This window comes from Pantherophis guttatus, chromosome 2 (genome assembly GCF_059756535.1).
Source record: "Pantherophis guttatus breed Tessera chromosome 2, ASM5975653v1, whole genome shotgun sequence".
Classification (NCBI taxonomy): Eukaryota; Metazoa; Chordata; class Lepidosauria; order Squamata; family Colubridae; genus Pantherophis; species Pantherophis guttatus.
The window spans coordinates 31975411-31993946 of NC_142064.1; the positions used below are offsets into that span (position 1 = coordinate 31975411).

At 38.2% G+C, this 18536-nt stretch overlaps 1 protein-coding gene across 5 annotated transcripts in view; it reads right to left on the bottom strand.

The window, feature by feature from the left end:
* The window catches only part of ADAMTS6 (ADAM metallopeptidase with thrombospondin type 1 motif 6), a 134716-nt gene that overhangs the window by 110609 nt on the left and 5571 nt on the right, over positions 1 to 18536 (bottom strand). For 2 of the 5 annotated variants that reach the window (XM_034440985.3, XM_034440980.3), the window contains exons 2-5: positions 10597 to 10636; positions 10391 to 10508; positions 10091 to 10210; positions 9795 to 9914 (exon numbers count right to left, since the gene is read on the bottom strand). The exons of the other annotated variants lie outside the window; for them this stretch is intronic. The gene's annotated coding sequence lies outside the window, so the exon portion shown is untranslated. The remainder of the gene's footprint in view (positions 1 to 9794; positions 9915 to 10090; positions 10211 to 10390; positions 10509 to 10596; positions 10637 to 18536) is intronic. 5 annotated transcript variants of the gene reach the window in all.

Here is an 18536-nt window from a genome sequence, read left to right on the forward strand (position 1 = left end):
TATTATTATTATTATTATTGTTGTTGTTGTTGTTGTTGTTGTTGTTGTTGTTATTATTATTATTATTATTATTATTATTATTATTTCCTTAGAGTCCTGAGGAGAAATTGGGTGGAACAACAGCTGATTACTTCTTTCTATCAGTCCATGATAGAAAGTGTCCTCACATACTGTATAACAGTATGGTATGCTGGTTTAACAGCTGCGGACAGGAAGGCACTACAGAGAGTGATCAACTCGGCACAAGAAACCATTGGTTGTCTCTAATGCCACTGGATGAAACCGCCAGGTCTGGCTGTTTCAGCAGAGTAAGGAAGATACTTAAGGATGATTCACACCCTGGCCAGTGTCTCTTTTCACTTTTACCATCGGGCAGAAGAGATAGAAGTATAGCCAGCCGGACTAACAGGTTTAAAAACAACTTCTACCCATGGACTCCTAAACACAACACAATCACTCCACGTACATATGGAAACATATGACTAGTTTTTTCTTTCCCCAATTACTTGTATAATGTATTGTTCTGTATTTTTTGTTATGGATTGCACCAGTAGAGGTTAAACCAATTTCGTTATATACATGATGTACAATGACAATAAAGGCTATCATCATCATCATCATCATCATCATCATACCCACTCATTGGAAAATATATATAAGCTATAGCTATGCTATTTCCTTATTATTATACTGTATGTAGTAACATATAATGGACAAAGATTAACCAAACAGATTCTTGACCAAATCATTTCTTGCAGATTTTCCAATGCACCATTGTTGCTACTTCATCATGCCTTTGTTTGTAATCAGTCTATGCAATCTTCTTGCAGCTACTATTTAAGTGATCCATTGTTTCTTCAGCTTCTTTGCAAAGATAGCAATTGCTGTTTGTTTCTGTCTTCTCAATTCTGGATTTCTTCTAGAGGTTTGGCATTATGTAGGCAGAATTAGCCCCTCTGTCTCTTTCTTCAGCTTCCCTGCTGTTTTTTTAATATACTGGTCTTGTAATACTTTGCTTTGCTGTGTCTCCTTTCTGTACTTAATATGGTCTTTTTTGTAGGCCACTTTCATCACTCATTCTGCAAACCTTCATAATATATTACTGGAGCTTCGGTGCATCTTCTTCACTGTCCTTCAGATATTCTTCCAATGCCCTTTTTTCCTTTTTTTTTCCTTTGGGAAACAAAACAACCACTTCATAAACACATGGCACAACATAAGAGAACAAACGCATCAGGACTAGATTCAACAGCTCATCTGTATTTAAAAGACACAGGCCACTCTTTTAAAGACAGCAAAGTCCACGTTTTGGACAGAAAGGACTGCTGGTTTGAAAGAGGGGTCAAAGAGGCCATCTATGTCAAAACTGAACAGCCCTCTCTCAACAGAGGGGGAGGGATACAACATCATCTATCTCCAAACTACAATACAGTCTTTTCAACAGTTCCAAGAAGGCTCCATACCCATTTGCACCACTCAGGTGACCCTGATGACACAGATAAACCTCCAGGTGACTTTAACGATCCGCTAAAAGAATGCAAATGACCAGTTATCTATAAGTAATATAAATTCTTCCATTAGCCACCATCCAGTCAGAGCTGAAGAAGTTTCTTGGATGAGAAGCGAAATGTCTTCAAAGAAAAATCAGAAAGTCCAGTTGCCTCTTGAAAAAGCACCTTTGGGACACTCTGCTGATTTATTCATTACTAACTTTCTTCTTGACTTCAGTGTGCTTGATGTTGTTAGTTTGAACAATGCTATTTGAAGTGATTGTCTTCATCCAGGCTCTTGATATTCTGTTGCATAGGGCATCCCAATTCCTTCAGTTTTCACCATCTTTTTCTGTTTATGGTGAGAGTGGCACAATGGTCCAGTCCAAACTCTATGGCAATATCTTAGTTGTACATTCAATTTCGTTTTCGATAGCACTTTTCATATAGTATCAAATCAGCCATGTAAAGGAGATAGGATAGCCTGGTAAATGTTCTTTATGTTCGATAGGCATGGCCTGACTTGTTCAGTATTGTTAATAGACAAATCAATGCAATGACAAACAGTAATGTTGAGAGTAAGACTCCTTGAAAGATTTCTCTCTTGGTGTTAACCTTTCCTGGTCTATCATCATTGACCAACATTCTTCCATTGACCTCTGCACAAAGTTTCTGAAATTCTGATGTTCCTATTGACTCCTGTTATTTTGGATTGGATTACCCAATTATGAGGCAGGGAGTTGAATGCCTTCTTTTAATCAATTCAAGCTTGATCTTCCTTTCCTTACAGTTTTCCAAAATTATCATATCAATGGGGAGCTGATCTTTTGTTCTTTTGCTGTTTGGAAGGTTTCCTTTCTTAGATGGAAAGAGCTGGTTTTCAACTAGATGCTGCTAGACTGCATCAGCTACCATACTATTTAGCAATTTGAAAGTTGTTGGTAAGCATGTAATTGGCCTTAGTTGCCTGGTACTGCTTCTTTTGTTGGATCTTTCATTATCAGGTAGGCTTTACCAGATGTTAATCAATCTTCAATTTTACTTCCTTGCAATATGATGTTAAACTGCTTGGCAATGAGTGGGTGCATTGTTTCTTCTGTCAGATGTTGATTGGGTCACTGCTGCCCCTCCATTGATGGATTCATAGAAATATTTCTAACTTGACTGACATTGGAGATTCTGCCTACAATGTACAATTCGAACTTCTTAGCTGCTGATTTTCTTGGCTATAACTATTATTTGCTGCTTTATTATTTACGGTGCTTCCTTAAACTTCCTTGTTAATAGGTGATATTTCTTGATCAGGTATCCTTTGGCTTTCTTCTTCTTATTCAGAAATTGATTCTTCATTTCCATCACTTTCACAGAATAGACCTAGTTATGGATCAATTGTAATGAAACATATGCTGCACATAACTTGAGCAAGCTGATAATATTTTACATGTCTCTACAATGCTTCCTGTAATATGCAATGAGGAAAATGAGGTATTGCTGTTTTCCTCAATTAAGTTGCCAAGTACATTATATGTATATGTTTCAGAAAAAGACAATGACAACCACTTACATATTGTTGCCATGGAAACTACATTGACAAGTCCTTGAAATCACCAGTACTCAAGCTCAGGTCGAAGAAGACTTTACCTCATTGGCCACTAGTTTATTTAAAGATTTAAAAAGTCTCTTCATTTGAATATTTCCTTTATTTCTTTACTATTAAATAATTCTTGTGTTGAAATAATTTGCTCAGTGCTTTCCCCCCTCTACAGTAGGGTTCTGGTGCACTAAATTCATCATATGTGGTTTAACATTTGAAGCCTCCAGCTGATGTGACCAGTACATTAGAAGTTATATCTCTATATTACCTAAAGATCCTAGTCCAATTATATGTTTAATTAGGTGAAGTGGGAGTTAAACAGGAACATCAAGAAAGGGATAATTGACCCTACCAATTAACTTCCAGAAGGGTGGATTTAATCACAAGCAAATTCCATCATGCAAAGCATTACATTAATTCCACCCAGTCATGAATGTGATGGAAACACCTAAACCCCTAAAACATTAGCCTACTTTGCGTGCCTAGTCTTTCAAGAAAAAGATCAGGATGGAAAAAGTGGCAAAAAATGTCTCACTTGCCATTTTGAATTACAATAATGGTACAGAAGATGCTCACTAGAGGGAAATAAAGTCATATTCTCCACCCAATCTATCACAAAGACTCCTTTTGGCTACACTTTTTAAAAAGTACTTACAACCAGCAGTGAAAACAGGTGGAGCCCAGTCTCTGAAAAATCTCAAACATTCCTACATATTCCTAAAGGTTAAGAAACAAACACAATCTAATAGATATGTAAGCTATGGCTCCCACTACCCAGATTTTCCGATATATCTCTGAAAATGGTGCCAGTGACTGTGAGCCTTGCCTAAGAGCATAGTTCCAGCTTGTGATAGCTACAACCATCATTTGTCAATAGATGATTCATCTAAAAAAATAAGGGGCACTTAGTTACCTTACTATACCCTACCCTTCATAGTTACCCTACACTATACTATTCCCAAAGTACATCAAAAAATAACCATAGAAACACCCTTCCATAGGCCCAAGAGAAGTTGAACTAATTCCTTCCCACCAAATACAACCTCAAACAACCCATTCTGAGAGCAGAGGAAGAGGGATATCCCAGATCCTACAGAATACCAACATTTCAAAGTCAGCCCACTCAGGAGTCCCAAGTAATATGAGTATGTACATTTTTTAATGGAGTGTATATTGTGCCCATCCGGTGACATCACTTTGTCACTTCTGCGTGTCCCCTCCCAGGAAGTGCTCTGATGTCTTATTCCCTCCCCCAGAAATGCTTCTGATTGGTTCATATCCATGGGGGGGAGTTCACTGAAAGCTGCTGAATATTGTCCCAACCCTGGATTTGTCTCTGATTCATGTTAAGTCTTGATTGACAGACTGAGTACATGCTATCCTAGTCCCACCCTCAGAAGCACTTCTGATTGGTACAAAATCCTGATTGACAGATTGAGCACATGGTGGACTAGTACAATCCCCAGAAATAACTCTGATTGGTCACCCGCCAGCAGGAACATTACATAATGCAAAAGAGGACAGTGCTTACACAAACTAGCAAGTAATAAGATAAAATCATTACTAAAATAAGTTAAGTGAGCCAATGGCTTTTTTTGTTTTGTTTTGTTTTTTTGTTTTAACGGTGGGAATTTTGGGCTTGTCCCCTTCTTTTCTATCATCTAACACAGAACTGCCTGCAGCTGTATTTTATCAACTGTAAAAAAAAAAAAAGCCTAATTTGCAAAATGTATTTAAGCATGCATTTTGTCACAATTGTTCTGGGCCACAGTAAAGGCAGGAAAGAAATTAAGAGTGTGGAATCCGGCGAAGACCTCACACAAACTCACAGTAAGTCAGCAAATATATCTACAGCAGAAGAACTTATTATGAGTAAAACGAACTAATCTACAAGGGTGGGCCATTCAGAGCATTCATGTTTCTGACATGAACCTCCAGAGGGCAGTTACCAACGTGTCAAGAAATGCTGTGCATGTATGCATGCTGCGCAGGCATGTTTGATCAGGGTATATTTGAATTTGTCCTACAGTTGTCATTTTGAGCATGTGCCATTAACAATAGCATCTGCAGACGGTTGTGCATTTCAGCAGTTTAAACCTTTGCCTGCATTTGACAATAAAATGGCAGCCTCAGATTTCGATGCTATCCATTAAACCTTGAGGAGACAATGAAGACCTCTTGACAGATTGAACTAAAACCTGTTGTTGAGTTTCTGGTAAAGAAATAGGATACTTGAGACTGATTTTGATTGCCACCTAATTTATTATAATGTTCATGATGTGGAGTATTTGAAAGCAGAGGACATATTCAGTAATACTTACCAGACATCTTGTGAAATGATGAACAGTTCTTCTTTATCACCCATCCAAGGAACAATCTTAGGTAAGTAAATGGTTTTTATATAGTAAGCAGTAAAACAGGCTGGTAGTGATAGCACAGTAATAGGTTAAGTTCTATATTTTGCATTAACGATGATCTTTCTAAAGGGTGTGTGCATGTGGCAGGAAGGAGTGTGTATTTGCACTTTATCTATTGATGATAATGATGATGGTGATGACAATGATGAAGGGTATTTTTCCAGTGTTAAATTTAGACTCTCTGAACTCTGAATCACCAATACAAAGCATGTGCTAAAGAGAAAAGTGTGATTGTCAGCAGTGTCTTGACAGAATAAATATGAAAATATTCTAAGGGAAATTTATTATACACTGATTGTATAATACCAGATAACGCCAACTTTCCCAGCTCCATTGTTAACTTTTTAGAGCTTTCACTCACTTCAAGTGCAATATCCCCAGGCGATAACCTGTGGACAGCACTGTGAGTTTTTTCTACTGAAGCATTTAAAGGCTTACCTTATGAAAATGTTTTAAAGCTGTACTCTGAGAACAATGTTACAAATGATCAAGAGGTTAAACATTTTGTAAAATATATCAAGCTGGGAAGGAGACTTGGAGCATGTAACCATTATCAACGCATGCAAACATGTATGGCTTATCATAAAATAAAGACCAAAAGTTAAGCTCATTGCTTGTTTCACAGTATTTTTATTCATTTTTATAATTTGAACTGGTCACTAAACTTTAGGACACTTGTACATTGGGGCCTCAATAGGTGCATTCAGAACAGAAACAGGAATAATGTCACTTATATCCTTAAGAGCCACAGACTTTCAGCTTTTCTAATTTTTCTTTAAAAGCAGCAATACAGCAATATTTTAACACCAATACAAAACTCAGCAATACTGTTAGAACCTTCATATCGGCCACAGCACTCATAAATTCATTCCAATCTTTAGGGTTTTGTTTCACAGTACGTGCTTGGTGTTGCAAAACCCCTTTTACCAAATCTAAACAGTAAGTGGGACCTCTTGTATACATACCACGGTAATCCCAAGCAGTAATGTCCCAATGCTGTTTCATTTTGTTCAACAAAAGCTCAGCATTTTTCCTATAATGGGTGCTCATTCCATCTAGGATCTCCTGCATTGTTGGATCCTGGGACAGCTGTTGTGATGATAGTTCTCGTAGTCCTGGGATGATCAAGAGTGTTCTGGTGGGCAAATGAAATTCAGAGTATCCTTTTAAGACTCATTTTGTCTGGACAGCCTTAGAAACCTCTGCTGCACCAAACTGTAGAGTTTAAATCTTGATGTCCTCAATCAAATCAGATCTCTGAAGCAGGGGTGAAATCCAGCAGGTTCTGACAGGTTCTGGAGAACCGGTAGTGGAAATTTTGAGCAGTTCGGAGAACCGGCCAATACCACCTCTGGCTGGCCTCAGAGTGGGGTGGAAATGGAGATTTTGCAATATTCTTCACCCAGGAGTGGGAGGGAATGGGGATTTTGCAGTATCCTTCTCCTAGAGTCAGGTGGGAATGGAGATTTTGCAGTATCCTTCCCCGTCACACCCATCAAGCCACGCCCACCAAGCCACAACACACCCAAGCCATGCCCACAGAACCAGTAGTAAAAAAATTTGGATTTTACCACTGCTTTGAAGAATGGATCGCATGTCATTATCCAAATGGCTAGTGCTGGTAGTCTCTACAGATTCTGCCTTGTAACTGCTCCATCTGATGATGTGGCACCAAATACATTTTCTTGTTTACCTGACCAATAGATTAGTCACCAGTGGTATAACAGCTTCTAATAATGGCTCAATAAAATTTCTTGACTGATGAATGATCTGCTTCTTCTTTTTGAGTGAGGCTTTTCCATCACCCAACTTTTTAATAAACTCTTTTTTTCCTCCTTACATTCTGGTATTATGAAAATCTCAGAGGCAGGTTACCTTTTAAAGTGTTCAGTCCTATTTTTTTTTTCTATTGCCCCTTCCAGGTCATTGTTAGTGTTGTATAAAATGGCCTTTCAATGTTTTGGTCCGGCCTTTACCAAGATTTTAAAAATCCCCCAATTTCTGTGTACCCTCTCAGACATCCTGAATGAGCTGACGTACAACTGCTTGAGCTACTGTTTTTACCCCTTCTTTTTCACAGTATACACTGCAGGCCAATCAGGAGGAAAGAAACTGTACTATCCTGGTATATCCCAGATCAACCAAAATATAAACCATGGGATTTGCAAGTGGCATCTTGCAAATACTTCTAAAACATACCAAGTGTTACTGGGATACATCTGCCTTGACAGTGTGACAATTTGCATCTAGTTGCAGAGGCAACAGAATAATACCAAATATTTTGCATTCAGAGCTATTGCTCTCATTTCTTTATGTTGAAAAAGCGGGTTTTGAAATATGACAATAATACTCAAATTTCTGTGACAAACATACAGTATAAAGGCTTTCTCTGTTTGTTGTCCCTGTCTGAGGCCATGAGGTATCTACCACTGCTATATTGATTTGATTCGGTTGAAACAAGTCAGTATCTTCAAAAGGGACTAGAGTCCCTCCATAAACTTAATACTGGGAAATTTATTAAGCAGTTCTTTGTGCAGGGGTTGCCAATATTTATAAACCCATGCAATTAGTTTGAGGCATTTGAGATAATAGTCTCACCGTGTTCTAACATTTGCTTTATATAAAAAAAGATTTACCAGAATTGGACAGACCAATTCTGCATAATACAAGAAAAAGGATGTACAGACGGTGCAGTTTTCCACCATACTTAATAACCATAAGGTAGCATACAGTAATTCTCAAGATTGAGAACGCTTTTATTATAGACCACTTTTAGAGTTTTTCTGAGCACCTAATTCTACTTTGATCTCTTTCTTCTCTTCCTCACCAGATAGAAAATAATCATCAACCGAGACTTTCAAGCTCTCAACTTTATCACAATTGGCACTTTTTACTGTAAGTCTTTTCACTTTTAACGCTGTTGTCCCATTTGACAAAGCATACCCATACATTTTGGGACCAACTACCACAAACTCAATGATGGTGGTGTTTGGTGGAATCTCATTCATCAGCTGTCTTAATCATCTAAGGGGCGTGACACACTCCCTCGCTAAATTTTTAACAGAATCGGTGTCATGGTATAGACACCTTTCCCCCAACCCATCAAACAGTCTGTATAATTCCAACTGCACATAAGCATTGTAAAACTGGAAATGAGTATGTTGATACAAGTTGATTTGGTAGTCTAATGTTTGGCTGTTTTCCATGTGACAATGCTGCTTCTATATCCACAAATTCACACGATGAAACTTCATTATAGGACACAAAAAATATTTGAATAATTCTTCAGAACATCACCACAGATGTAGTCAATTGGTGCTCTGCCCGAAATTAATCCCAGTTTAAAAAGAGTTTAGTAATCTGCCTTTTAGCAGGACTTCAATATGCTCACACTGTAAGCATACACTTTCCTTCTTTTCATAATCATGAATATGCTGTTCTTTATCCTGTTATTTATATATATTTATATTTTATATTTTATTGAATTTGTATACCGCCCTACTCCCGAAGGACTCAGGGCGGTGAACAGCCATAGAATAAAACATATAGATACAAAATTTAAAATAAACTAAAATGAATTAAATAATTTGGCTGAACAAATTTAAAACCCCAATAATTTAAAACCAAATTTAAAATTTCCATTTAAAAAGGGGAAAGACTTAGGTCAGGCCAGCTTGATGAAATAGGAAAGTCTTGAGCGTGCGGCGGAAGGTACGCAGATCCAGGATCCTCCATATCTCCGGGGGGAGCTCGTTCCAGATAGTAGGTGCCCCCACAGAGAAGGCTCTCCCCCTGGGGGCCACCAGTCGACATTGTTTGGCCGACGGCACCCGGAGGAGCCCCTCTCTATGGGAGCGTACTGGTCAGTGGGAGGCTATTGGTGGTAGTAGGCGGTCCTGTAAATAACCAGGTCCTAAGCCATGGAGTGCTCTAAAGGTGATAACCAAAACCTTGAAGCGCACTCGGAAGACCATCAGGAGCCAGTGCAGCTCGTGCAGGAGAGGTATTACATGGGAGCACCACGTCGCTCCCGTCACCACCTGCGCGGCCGCACTCTGCGCCAGTTGGAGCCTCCGACTGCTCCTCAAGGGGAGCCCCATGTAGAGAGCGTTACAATAGTCCAGACGGGAGGTGACGAGGGCATGAGTGACTGTGCGTAAGGAGTCCCGATCTAGAAAGGGACACAACTGGTGAATCAGGCGAACCTGATGAAAAATCCTCCCGGTTATGTCTTTCAGCAATCAGGGTAAAGCACTGGCCTCCTGTTTTTGTCTGAGATACATGTTAATTCACCTTGTATTTCATGTGAGGTAGAGGATTTTGATGTGGATAACCTTGGCGCCATAATTTGTTGATCCACCTGTGAAACTGTCAGCATTGGAAATTCAGCAAACATCTGATCACTTCACCATTCTGAAGGAACACAAACAAATAGTACTTAGGACATAGAATTGTTACAGTACATAGAACTTATTGACTGATGGGTGAAGAAGGAGATTTTCTTTACATCTTTATTATTTAGCTCACATCAATATTCCTAGTGACTTTGTTTTCTAAAAACCTACATGTACGTGAATTACACACTCTACCTTCTAATTCCTTATCCTGCATTCCACGCGATGTGGATGGTCTTGGTCCCACAATTTGATGAGCCCCTTGTGAAATAGTTCACATTGGACATTTAGCAAACAACTGATCACTTCACCGTTCTGAGGGAAAAAAGAACAAGAAACAGTCATTTGTAACAACTGCTACAGTAAAGAGGGTATACTGATTGTTAGATAAAGAAGTAGATATTCCTTATATTTTATTGTTTGGCGGCTAGTTCTCATCAACATTCCTAATAAAATTTCTTAGATTTCTACATGCATGTGAATTAAATACTATACCTTCTAATTCATTGTCCTCCGTCCCTCATGATCGGGAAGGCCGGGAATGGTATATATTGATACCATTATGAATCTTAAGACATTGAACAATTGGCAAACACTTCATCTTCTGAACATTCTGAAGGAAAAATGGAAGCAGACAAGTATCAGTATTGCTATAGAAATAGTGAAGCTTCTAAAATTTATGTGGAAAGGAAAAAGAATACCTTCACAGGCTTTCACATATTGTGATTCTGATACCTCCTCCTAACAAAAACAACAACAAATGTTATACATACCATTTATGCATTTAAGAAATACTACATTTTAAAAATTAGCTACAAAATTACTTACATGAGTAGCACCCATCCTGAAGGGGCCTTGTTTACTGGGAAATGTTGCAGATCATCTGAATAAGAAGCCTTCAACATTATTTTCTGTTTCCATTAGATAAAGTCCCAGGCCCTGTTCTTGATGTAAAATTTGTTGCACCAAAGGCATTGAATTCTTAACATGTATTTTGTTTTTTTCAAAATTAGTCAGACCTTCTTCATCCGTCATATTGTAAATACATTTTAGCAAAAAAAGAAATTACCGTTTTCAAACATGTTTTGTAAATACGTTTTATTTGAAATTCATTGGGGTGCACATGATTATTTTTTTGTAATTAATTTCTATGACATTAATTACATATCATTTCCTTGAGAGACTTAGGAGTCTCGTCATGAATCCTTGTCATTAATGAAAGGGGGGGGATTTCTCCTTCTCGGTACACTGTATGAATGTCTCAACTTCATCCAGCAAGTGTCATTTGAAATATAATTTACTAATTTTGTCTGAAACATTAATGAATATCCGTACAATTTGAGGCATAGAAATTTGAAGACACTTTTTAATAATATCTGTTTCATCAACTCCATCCATTTGGTCTTCATGCTGTAGACATCCCATTAAGCAATGATGCAGTATTTTTACAATATATGCCTTAAGAATATTCATAATTCAGTATTAGAGGAACATTTTTTAAAAGAAGAAATATCATAGATTATACTTATTATTACTGAAAATGCTAAGTTTGATAAATGAATTGGATTCACAATTTGATGTCTGACAGAACTGACAATGACAGGGCATGATCATCATATTATGTTTGCTCTCATTAATATTATATAACTTAGTTCTTTTGCTAAATCCGAGACCCCACTTTTCTGGTTCAGGAATCAAATTTACATCAAACAGATGTAAATTGCCTTAGCATCCTTTTGTTATACTCTTCATTAGATTCTGAGACTGCCATATTATTCTCAAATGTTGATCAGGGTTTAAACTGTTGAAGTTCGTATCTGCCTGCAGACACTACTGTTGATAGCACATGCTCAGAATGGCAACTCTAGTCAACAAGTTTGAACATGCCCTGAGCATGCCTGTCACAAACATGTCTGCACAGAACACACGCATGCACAGCATCACGGCTCTGACATGTCTGTACTTGCCCTGTGGAGGTTCATGTCAGAAATACAAATGCTCTGAATGGCCCACTCTTGTAGCTTACTTACACAGCCTTTTTATTTTATATTTAAGCCACCATCACCACCCATAATAAGCCTTATTATTTTATTTGTAATGAATTCTTTGGCTGCAGATGTATGCTGACCTACTGTAAGTTTGTGTGAGATCTTTGTCAGATTCCCCACTTTCGTTAATTTCTTTTTTGCCTTACTGCTGGACCAGAAGAATTGTGATAAATAACAAGCTTAAACGAATTTTGCAAAATAGGCTTTTCTTCAGCCCCCCCCCCCCAAATGATAAAATACAGTAGCAGGCAGTTCTATGTAAATTGACTAGAAAAGAAGCCCCAAATTTCTATCATTAAAACAAACAAACAAAAAAGGCATTGGCTTGCTTATTTTAGTCATGATTTTATCTGATTACTTCCTAGTTTGTTTAAATGTTGTCTCTCTTTTGGGTTACATAATGTTCCCATTGGCCACCCACCAATCAGAATAATTTCTGAGGGAAGTATTAGGCAACCATGTCCTCAGTCTGTCAATCATGATTTTGCACCAATCAGAAATCCTTCTGGGGTGTGTGAGAGAATAGCCTCCTAGTCAGCAGCTGTTAGTCAGTGCCCCCTCCTCATGGATGTGGAACAATCAGAAAGGTTTCCAGTGGAGGAAATAAGATGTCACAGCACTTTCAGGGGGGATCCAGAAGTGATAGCAAGGTGTGGGTGGAATATAAGCTCTGTTAAAAAATGGTGTGTACTCATACTCCTGCCCCTGCCAGTGTTTCAAACAGAGAGAAAGCAGCAGACTAGAGTCCCCATCCTCAATTCTCACAAAGTAAAATGTTAGGTTGAGGTACATATTTCTCAGAATCAATGTCCACACAAGACTGACTCTTATTTACAATATAAATAGATCAGAGAAAAACATGGCAGAGTTCATACACTCCTTAACTTATCAAACTCCTCACCTGTGAAGAGATGTACGAGACAAACCCAACCTCCACAAAGATGTCATCATGATATAGGTAACAGAGAAAGTTAAAAAAAAAATAAAAGGACTGTCATCACTTCTACCAACAGGGAAACTGAAAATCTTTTTTAAAAATCCAGGAAGGTCACAATAAATAACAAGAGACACAGGTTTATACCAAACCCATGGCCACTCTCTTGAAGAATAAGAAGATACAAACCTAAAGTATAAATCTGATTGAAAAATACTGCCCTGTAAATAGAACAAGTGCCACAGATAGGCTTTTGTTCCATGGGCACCATAGAAACCTACTACTACCCCACCACACCAGCAATAAAGATGCCAACAGCCCCTCTCCAGCTCTAGCATAGTCACATTCTGGAGAACCACAAAGCCCCCAGATATCAATGTACTTCTGCCTAATGATCTGGAAGCCACTACTGCCAGCAGCATACTAAAAGGCTAGGTGAAGCAGCTAAATGCCAGGGATATAATGTTAGCCTTTGAGACCAGAATTTAAACAAAGCTTCCTATGAAAGAGGACTTGACATCTCCAGAGTCCTTCTATTTAACAGCAGTCCACAACTATTAAACACCCACGTAGTGGCCCCAGAGCACCAAAGGTGCGTTCATATCAAAGAGAAAAGGGAATGGAAAATTGCACTGCAAATGTCTCCTAGAACAGCATTTCTCAAAATGTAGTCCACGAAGTCAAACAGATAATCAATTGTAACATTTCACAATTTTAATTTCTAATACAGCACATACTGGAACATATAACCCACCAAAACTCTTTGGGGTCCTCATTTGTTTTTAAGAATGTAAAGGAGTCCTGAGACTCCTTTTTGAGATTCCTGTTTGAGAATCACTAGGGGATGGATTGCATGATTGCAATATGGGGACATGGACAAGGCCTTGCTGCAGGAGCCATTGGATGAGGACTCACCCACTTGGAAGTCAGCAGCTTATGAAAGCAGTTGAAAGTAATCCAGCCCACAATCTATGGCATACAGTACATGTGCTTTGTTGAAGAAGAGACAGTGGGTCTGAAGGACCTAGGAGGGGAGACAAGAGAGTCTGGGAAAATAAAATATGGTGCTATGAGGGGTAAAATTCAGCACTTTCTTACAGGTTCTGGAGAACTGGTAGCAGAAATTTTGAGTAGTTCGGAGAACCGGCAAATACCATCTCTGGCTGGCCCCAGAGTGGGGTGGGAATGGGGATTTTGTAGTATCCTTCCCTTGGAGTGGGGTGGGAATGGAGATCTTGCAGTATCCTTCCCCCACCACGCCCAAGCCACACCCACCAAGCCACACCATGCCCACCAAGCCACGCCCATAGAACCGGTAGTAAAAAAAAATTGGATTTCACCATTGGGTGCTATCCATAATTATAGACCATCTTTCTACAAAGTATGGGGTCTCTGCTGAAGGAAACAAGAAGAAGAGACAAGAGATATTGGCAGAACTGGACTTCAGGGAGGAGTCTTTTTTTGAACCCTGAAGAAGCTGATGTTATCTAAAAAAAATAAATAGATGCAAACACACAAAAATGTCAATAGTTATTGTGTAGAAAGTTGATAGGATCTGTGAAGTCAAAGATCTAGAGGCAACCATAAAACACAAGGATTTGGATCTGGAGGGCAGGGAGATTTAAGAATGTGGAAGGATCGTAAACTGTTCACAGATTAGTCCACATGCCACCCTTTTCATGCCATAATCAACTGATCAGTTTCCAGTGTTGGAAGTCCATATCTTTCACCTCATATCTTCCATTGTCTGTTGACAGTAAAGAGATTAAACTTTTGACATGTGCATGTAGAAACAAGCAGAGGAGTCTATGTGATTCACTGTCTGGCTGAAATTTTCTTTCATAGTCATCTACAAATCATGCTTGGGGATCCACCAAATATAGTTGTTTGCTTCTGGACATTAATATGAATCATTATCTGGTTTTTTCCCAAAAAAATGGCATGATGACCCATAAGGAGAAAAATTAGTTGGCTCAACCTATTACGACCAGTCAAAATTACTTATGGCTAATTTGTACTCAGCAGCCCTCATAAGTCTTAAGTTCAAACTGTATATTGACATTCCAGTTTTAGATGTAAATCTAGTCATTTCCTCAATTTCCATACTCCTCCAAACTAGAAAAAGAGAAAGAGAAAGGCAATGCATTTCCAACACATAAAAGGTTGTTTGAGAAGGAAGTAGATGACATTACTATTCTGGAATTTTTCAGAATTTCAGGGATTTAACCCTTACTAAAAAAATAAAATAAAACCTCTGGTAGAGCATAAAGAGACTTCTGGAAGTTCTTGATCATATAGGAGCCTACAGACTAAAATAGACTCTTGGGTAAGTGCCAATTCTGCCAGACATCTGAAGTGTGTATGCGACTGCAAATTGCCACTGATCCCCAAGGCAGAGGTTTCAACAATTTGGCCAATGTTTATTACCTTAAAAGACTTTTCAGTCTTTTGGGAGTTTACAACTCTATGTGATTCAGCTCAGTTTATATTTCTATAGTTTGTCCTTTACTATTATGGGTCTCTTTAATTCTTCATCTTGGACAATGAATCAGGAACCCAGAAACATGATAATCTAAGAACTCCAAAGTAGTAGTAGTATTAAACAGTTATTCAAGACATTTATGATAGCAATAGGGGATATGGACTCCTATTTCAGTGTAACTCCCATTCCCCTCATCTTACATGAGTAACATTCTCAGCATTGCTTCTACATTATGATGCTGCATCATTACAGCTTGAAAGACAATCCTGCCCTATGGTCACATAACAAACAATAGATCACAGAAGATCTATTAGACACTCACTCTGTGGTGAAATCATGGAAGTCAAAGGAAGCCCAATCATCACTTGTTCTTTGTTTTAAACTTCCAAAACAGATTCTTCTGCTTTTCAGGCACTTTCATTGTCTACTACCGTAGGGTAGTAGTTGTCTACTACTTTTGCAGGGTAGCAAAAATCATCTCTAATAGGAATTGTTACTCCTTACCTATTGCAGCAGTATATAAATAAGGATGTGTTCATTTTATCCTGCCTTTTTTTTCATATACAATTCAAGGCAGCAACACTCCTTTTCCACCCTGTGAAGTGGCTGAGAGAGTATGAATGGCCCAAAATCACCCAGCCGTTTTTTTATGTCTAAACTGGCACTGCAATTCACAGCACTTTAACCACTGTGCCAATTTTTGCCAACTGACTGAATTATACCTGTATTACTGATCTAAAAGTATGTGATTTCTTCAGGTGATTATATATACATTTTGCATCAGGGGAGAAATATCTGGAGTATAGCAGACACTCTAACAGAGAAGGATATATATTTTCTTTTCTTATACAAAACTTTTGTGATCCCTATGTCATTCCCTCAGATTACATTCCTTTCTTCAACATTTCAACATTTTACCTAGGACAGCTCAAACAATTTAATTAATAAATTATATAATTTTATAAATTATTCTGCAAAGATTAGATTTTGATTTACTATTTTATAATTTGTATTCTAGATCTACATTCAAAACAGTGTAAATATGCAGCATGGCATTTGATTAAAATGGAACTACTTGGATTTAACTACATTCAGAAGTAACAATCATCAGTGGTCAACTGGCATTAAGAAGTGCTCTTGAACAAGTTGAAGTTAAAAATGATACTTTTGTCTGAAAACAGTTCTAAATAGACAAATCCTGTAACAAAAAACTGCAAAGCCATTCAAGCTATCTTTGAATCCTTTCTAATGTAGTGTACATTTCAGATATTTCTCCCCTATGTCTAAAGGTTTACACTAGCAGCACTTATTTTCATTTGACTTGATATGTCTACATTTAATTTCCTAAATTAAAATCTGCTACATCAAGTTTGCATTAATTCCATAACAGAGTGAGAATTGTGACTAGCTTTCTCTGGGTTAAGACCAAGGCCATCTTTAACAGCATTATGGGCCTCGGGCAAAACAGTGTACTGGGGCCCCTATGACAACTAGTCACAGGAATAAAAATGTAAATGGTCGATAAAATTAAACATATATTTGCATGTTAGTATTAATTTAAAAATGCAGTAAAATGTAATAAATATGTTGCTGTATTTATATGATACAAGCTGCACTGAAGGGTTAACATACACAGATTAGTATGGGGCCCCTATGCTCGTGGGGCCCATGGGTAAGTGCCCATCAGGCCCATGCATTAAGACAGCCCTGGACCATGATTACTTGACACAAAATATATACCAAATACATCTCATGTGTCACTATAACATAGAGTGCATTCAGAAAATTGTTGAAATTCATTTTCCCCCCTCATTAATCTACACCAGGGGTGTTAAACTTGTGGCCCATGGGCCAGATGCATCACACGCTGGCCATGCCCACCCCTGGTTTAGCAAAGGGGAAAAAGTTGTGATACGTCACATGACTACAATGTGACACCGTGAGTTTGACACCCCTGATCTACACTCAGTACCCCATAATGACAAAATAAAAACAGAATTTTGGAAATGTCTGTAAATTTATTAAAAAGCAAAAACTGAAATATCATATTGGCATAAGTATTCAGACCCTTTGCAACAACACTTGAAATTTAGCTCAGGTGCCTTCCATTTCTCTTGATCGTTGCTGATAAGTTTCTACACCTTGATTGGAGTCCACCTGTGGTAAATTAAATTGATTGGACATGATTTGGAAAGGCACATATCTCTCTATAGAAGGCCTCACAGCTGACAATGCATACTGCATACTAGCAGAGCAGAGCAAAAGCCATGAGGTCAAAGGAACTGTCCGCAGCAGGGGTCTCCAACTTGGCAACTTTAAGCCTGAAGGACTTCAACTCCCAGCAAGCTGGCTGGGGAATTCTGGGAGTTGCCAAGGTTGGAGACCCCTGGTCTTCAGAGCTCAGAGACAGAATTATTGCAAGACAGAGATCTGGCGAAGGCCTGCAATAAAATTTCTGCTGCACTGAAGGTTCCTAAGAGCATTGTGGCCTCCATAATTCTCAAATGAAAGAAGTTTGGCACAACCAGGACTTTTTCAAGAACTGGTCACCCAGTCAAATTGAGCAATTGGGAGAGAAGAGGCTTAGTTTCACTTTGTTATTATGGGGTACTGAGTATAGATTAATGAGGGGAAAAATGAATTTCAATAACTGTAGAATCAGGCTGCAGCATAACAAAATTAACAAAAGTGAAGGGGATCTGAATACTTTCTGAATGCACTGTAGCTGTACATCTAAGGTTATTTTGCATGCCACAGTTTTGACCAAATTAAATTTGTAGGTGTTTGAGTTTAGTTGGATTTCTCAGTTTTTACTCACACATTTTAATGCCATGAGGGACAATTGCATTTTTTCCCCAGTCTGGTTCTCTTTAGAAAAGAAGCCAGTCTATAAACCCTTCTCTGTTACACTATGTTTATTCCAAATTATTCATATCCAAGCTTGGGTTGGAGCATCTTAAAACAGATTATAAAAAACAATTAAATTCCTGATACATATACAAATACAAGACAAGGCATGTCCCATTTGTCATTCTCTGAAGGTATCTGTGAAACTGACTCTAAAAAGCAAAAAAAAAAAAGTTTAATCACCATTTCTACATAGCACCAGCTAAACAATAGAGGGACTATAAAGGAGGTGTTAGATGAAAGCAACCTCCATCCTCACCCATTCAAGTT